We start from the raw sequence: 6,000 nt of genomic DNA, 5'->3' as shown, positions 1-6,000 counted from the left end.
ACTAGCAAGTCCTCGCTTTTTGTTTTTGTTTTTAATTATTGTTGAAGTTATTTGGAAACAAGTTGGCAACACAAAACACAGCATCTAACAAGAGAGAACTGTCAATTATTCTATAACCAATCACATCTTCGTTTTTAAAATTGTAATTTTTATCTAGTGTTAAGTTAAAAAGAGCTTCAGTTTTGTGTTGAAGGGAACTCGGTGTATTGGAGATGTCGGTTTGATTATGAACAAAAGATACATTATTAACACTTAAAGAAGCAGGAATTACAATATTTATAGTTTCACTGCCACGAAGCACCTTTGCATTAAGAACTTTTCTTTATTTTACTGCTCATTTTGTTCTTGGTTTAACTCTTTCTACTTTAACCATGCTTAGTAGTTAAAGAAATAAAAAATTCGATAAAATTTGAGCTTAAATATCGCAAAAAGTAATTGCCGGCAATGCCGGCAATTACTTTTTGCGATATTTAAGCTCAAATTTTTAATTCTGGGGTTTATTGCCGGCAGGAAGTATTGAAAATCAATTTTTAATTAACAAAGTAAAAAAGTATCAAATTCTTCGCATACTTTAATTTTTAAAAGAGGCACATATAGCTTTTAAGATTAAATATTTTAAATTTCAACATTCTTGTTAATATAAATGGCTTACTTCTGTCACGGTGCCATTTATTCATCTTTTGAAGAAGCAGAAGAAGCTTTGCTATATTTTTGTAAAAACAACTGCCATCCAATTAATCGGGATACAAAAAAAAACAGTAAGTAAACACTATATACAACATATATACAACATGTTTTGATCATGTTTAACATGATCTTTTATCTAAGGTGGAATAAGTAAAATAAAATAAATAAAGTGGAAGAAGTAAAATGAATTTAAATAGATTAAGAATTATTCGCTCATAATCTTAATTGCTTAATGATTTTCATTCTGTCAATTTTATAAAAAATTTTGAGGTCTTAGGTAACAAATTCATGAGATTTTAATTAGTAAGTAGGTTTTTAACTACAACTTGGCCAATTCACATCAAATTTCTATAACTTGGTATCAAAAGAAAGGTGTAAAGGCGGGTAGTGCTACAGTTAAGGGGGCTAACAATATTATATTTTTTTGTGCTTATTGTGCTTTCATCAGTTAGGGACGTGTGTAAAAATGTTAAACTATTTTTTTTATTATTGATTATTATATATCATTGAAAAGAGGCTAAAATCAGCATTACAATAGTGAAAATTTCATAACAAAATAACAATTCCACAAAAAGTTATGCTCATTTAAGTAACAAAATTTGATTACAAAGATTGCTTAATAACACTGTGACCAATTTTAAAATGTCAGATTTGGCTAACGGTAGTTTTATTATGAAACTTTTTGTTTAGAAGCATAATGTTTTGCTTTAAAATATTTTAATTTAGGTACATATTCTACTACATTATCTTTTTCAATAAAATTTGGCATGCACACTTGATGTCTGATCAACAACAAAGTTTTTAAGAAAAGTTATTTCAATAAAAGCGGTGTAACTACAAAAAAAAATTATACAAAAACAAAGTTTAACTCTTCTACTTTTTTAAAAATGTCAATGTTGATATAAAATTCTAAAAAAATACGACAACAAAATATATCCTTACAACTGAAACACTAAGTACGCTTTGTTAAATTGGTCAAAGATTTTTATTACATAATTGGTGCCGTAACTCATTGGATAACACATACCTACATCAGTGAGACTTTTTAAGATTGCCGCATGCAAAACCCTCAGTTGATGTAGCGTCACTCCCTTGCAGCTGTGGGCTATAAGATAGTCAATGTACTAAAGCCAATTAATGTTCTACAATTCACTATATCAAATGAGGGTTTGGCAAGTCTTCATTGATAAGAGCGCAATAACCAAAAAAAAATTGTTTCAAGATGTAGCTTTATCATAAGAATATTCTACAAACTTATGCTGGTTTTTACCATCTCCGAAAAACATATTTTATAAAACAGTGTTTTTGAAAAAATTAATCATTTTTAAATACAAAAAGTTAAAATAGTTTTATTCCAAATCACCACTAAATATAAGAGGTTTTTCAAGTTGGTGATTGCCATATGGGTAATACTTTAACGCACTCTAGTAGCTAAAAGAATAACCTAAAAAACTTCAACTTTCAGTTTTTGTGACATTAACAATTTGAAATCAAAACACTAACTTATTTTTTAAAGTAATTAAAATTAATAAAAACATATATATATATATATATATATTTATATATATATATATATTTATATATATATATATATATTTATATATATATATATATATATATATATATATATATATATATATTTTGTGATTTCGATTTGCATTATTAGTTAGTTTTGCCAATTATTAAAAAAAAGTTGCACTTTGTATTTTTTATTGTTACATTTTAAATAATGATCATTAGTTAGTAACAAGAGTTACGATTGTATTTTTAAATGATATAATTAGCAAATATGCGGTAGTGGTGTAGTGGTAGAGCACTCGCTTCATAAGCTAGAGGTTCCGAGTTCGATCCCAACAAAGTCCCTGGTAGTACCGCGCTCAACTTGTTTCTCCGCGCAGTGGCCTTGTTCGTCAAGTTCGTGTTTTAGAGTTAAGAGAGGGTTATTATGGTGTGGATAAATATAGTTTAGCTACTCAAAGAAAGTTTAAAAGAGCGAGCTTTACACTTAAAAAAACTAAGTATGGATAACATATTTTTGATATTTTGAGGATTGTTGAGCATTGACCGACAGTATTTTTTGCTTTTTTTGCTGAATTAGATAATTTTTTTTTCTGCAGCTCTCCTTTTGTTTTCCTCAAACTGCGTGTTAATAACTCCATGTTTTGCTTTAAGATGTGTATGAAGAATAGAAGTTGAGTACTGTTGTGCATTGAGTACATTCTTACAATGATTGCAAGAAGCTTTACCCTCTTTAGTTGTATTTTTGTCAAAATGGTGCAAAATCGGACTTCCTTTGGCATTTTGTCAAAAAAGGTAATGTTTAAATGCAGCAAATTTCTCAACAAAATATTTATTTTTTTAAGTAATGTTTACATTATAAATATGTATATAAGCAAGTTAAGCTAAAAATCATCAATAATAATATTAACAAAATTAGTTATCATTATATGATAATAATAATTAAATAATTATGAAATGACTGTAATTGATGGTGTGTCCCTCAAACAGTAATCTGATAAATGCAATGACACCAAACATTAAAAGTTATAATAGTTACACTAACAGTAATAATAAATGGCAATATAAAAATGTTTATGTGTATATTATATTATGTATAATTATGTATAACAAAATAATAAAAACTGATTTAAAAAATGTATAATAGAAACAACAGTGTAAAAAAAAACAATAATAGTAACAATAATAACAAATGACAAATAGTAAAAATAAAACCATTAATGGAGAAATATTTAGTTTCCAATAAAATAACACAAAAACAATAAATATCACTTCATTAAATAAATTAAATAGTTATAAACTGTTTGTTGTTTTCTCAGTAACATCTGGTTCATAACTTTAGCGCTATGGCTTTTTATGTTCTCACATGAATTCCATGTGAATGATGATTAATACCAATCATCGTGTATCTATTGTGGCAGTCATTAGTTAATCAAATGTACCAATCATTATGTAATTAATTTTGATACGCAAATAGCGCAAATACTAATTTTTGACATTATTAACAATTTGTTAATAATGTCTAAAATGGAAATATTGGTGTAGCAATTGTTACAAAAACAATTTAGCAAAAACCAGATACTTAAGCTTTAAACTTTAAATTGTATCACTCTAATAAAGTTTATTATATGTTAGTAAAAGTTAAAAATGAATTAAAGAAAATATTGCACAATTTGTACACAAATATTAAATCTGATTTAAAGTTTAAACTAGATTTTAACCTTTTTAACAAATAGTCGAATGAATAGCGAAGTACATATTTAGTGACTAAAGTTTCACAATTAACAAATATTCATAATTTGTAAAAATTTTTGGAATACCTCGTATTCGTTAAACTTCATAACTGAAGTTTAAGGAATATTTGGTATTCAACCAAATTAGTTAATAAGAGATGGGTTATAAATACAACTGTAGCACCATTCGTTAAACTTTGTAACTGAAGTTTAAGGAATATTTGGTATTCAAACAAATTAGTTAATAAGAGATGGGTTATAAATACAACTGTAGCACCATTAAATGTTTTTTCAAAAGTGACACATGTTATACCTTCGAAACTGTATAATACGCGTGAAAAAAGATTTATGGTTTGATTGTTTATTTTTTTACTTTTTTGAAGATACCCAGCACTTAAAATTAAAAATTAAAGACTCTTAATTATTTTGGCTATTTATAAAAAATCTATAATTACTACCATGTTTTAATTGCTATAATAATTTTAAATTTTTCCAGGCAGCGTACTCTATTGCAATGAAGATTGCTAACATTTTAAGTGACGAGTCAAAGGCAACATTTCCGCAGGCTCTTCAATATCTCAATTCAATTGAACAACAGGTTATACGTGGAGAATGGCAACAGCATAATCAAATGCTAAATGGAGTTAAAGCAGACATCACTACATCGATTTTATCTTCATTAGGAAATTCAAACGTTCAGGGCTTTGAAACTCAATCATGCCTTGTTGAGTCAGAAAATGTTGATGCTGAAATTTAGATAAAGTGCTATTGATATATTAAAAAATAGTTTAGATGAGGACAATTTAGCTGTAGAGACAAACAATTTGACAAACAAAAGTATAAATAGTCAAATCTCAGACGATCAAATGCTGAATATGTCAATTCAACATCTAAAATTTCCTGCTATGGCAATAAAACAGGGTAGACCTCCTTTACCTTGTTCTCAGCGAGTGTATAAAAGTACTTGTCTGAGAGTATGGGAAAAAATGACAATCTTAGAAAAAGATTCATTTAGACTGAATCATATTGTTAGTGAATATGCAATTGGAGATATTTTAAATTGTGCTCGTAAAGGCCAATGCAAAGATATTCTATGTAATTTCAGTGCTATCGTTTGTGACAGTCGATTTGGTTTAAATGATCTAAAGTCTTACTTTTTGAAAAAGTCTTTTACAAACCAAGAACTATAGTTGATATAGTATTTATATTGATTCCTTGTCTAATTTTCATTATAATCAATTACTTACAGATTATTTTTTATATAAGCAGAAAAGTTAGTACTTATGCAGAGAGTTTTTATATTTTTGTATAATAGCCGTTTTTGTTAAGAAAGCCGTTTTTGTTAAGAAATTTTGTTAAGAAAGCCAGTTTGTTTTATCTTAACTGTTTTAAACCAAGAACTGAAGATGATGTAGTATTTTTATTGATTTTGTGCTATATTTTTAGTAGAATTAGTGGCTCTCTAATATATTTTAATTAGTGGCTCTCTAATATATTTTAATTGTATGAAAGTAATAATACAGAGTATTAATACTTTGTTAGTAATAATACAGAGATTTTTGTATAATAGATATATATATATATATATATATATATATATATATATATATATATATATATATAATAGCGCTTGAATTTTGTTAAGAAAACCAGTAAGCTTTTTATTCTCCGTTTTTCTTTACCTTTAGTTAAAGAAAAACGCAGATATTGTTTTTTTCGCGACTGTTTCCGCCAAATTTCCTTAAGGCAGGCGCCAGCTCAGGGGGAGCCCCTGTGTGTGTGTATGTATATATATACATATATATATATATATATATATATATATATATATATATATATATATATATATATATATATATATATATATTTATATATAGGTATGGTTACTGTTGAAATGACATCATTTGGTAGATTTCACACAGAAATTTACCTTTTGAATCATTAGGCAACAATCAGATCAAATATGGAACAAGAACAAACGACGATTCAAGTCAAAAGTTAGTAAGCTTTTATGAGTTTAAAATTAATTTAATAAATTAAAGTAAAATGATGTTTTTAGAAA

The 6,000-nt window shown here is 26.7% G+C and overlaps 1 long non-coding RNA gene across 1 annotated transcript; it reads left to right on the top strand.

Moving 5' to 3' along the window:
- Positions 1–505: 505 nt before the first annotated feature.
- On the top strand, positions 506–5,267 carry LOC136078235 (uncharacterized). Its single transcript, XR_010637624.1, has 3 exons — positions 506–758; positions 2,860–3,000; positions 4,435–5,267. It is a non-coding gene; the product is annotated as an uncharacterized LOC136078235 (long non-coding RNA).
- Positions 5,268–6,000: the final 733 nt, after the last annotated feature.

Source organism: Hydra vulgaris, chromosome 03 (genome assembly GCF_038396675.1).
Source record: "Hydra vulgaris chromosome 03, alternate assembly HydraT2T_AEP".
Taxonomy (NCBI): domain Eukaryota; kingdom Metazoa; phylum Cnidaria; class Hydrozoa; order Anthoathecata; family Hydridae; genus Hydra; species Hydra vulgaris.
This window is presented reverse-complemented; position numbering and strand designations above follow the sequence as displayed.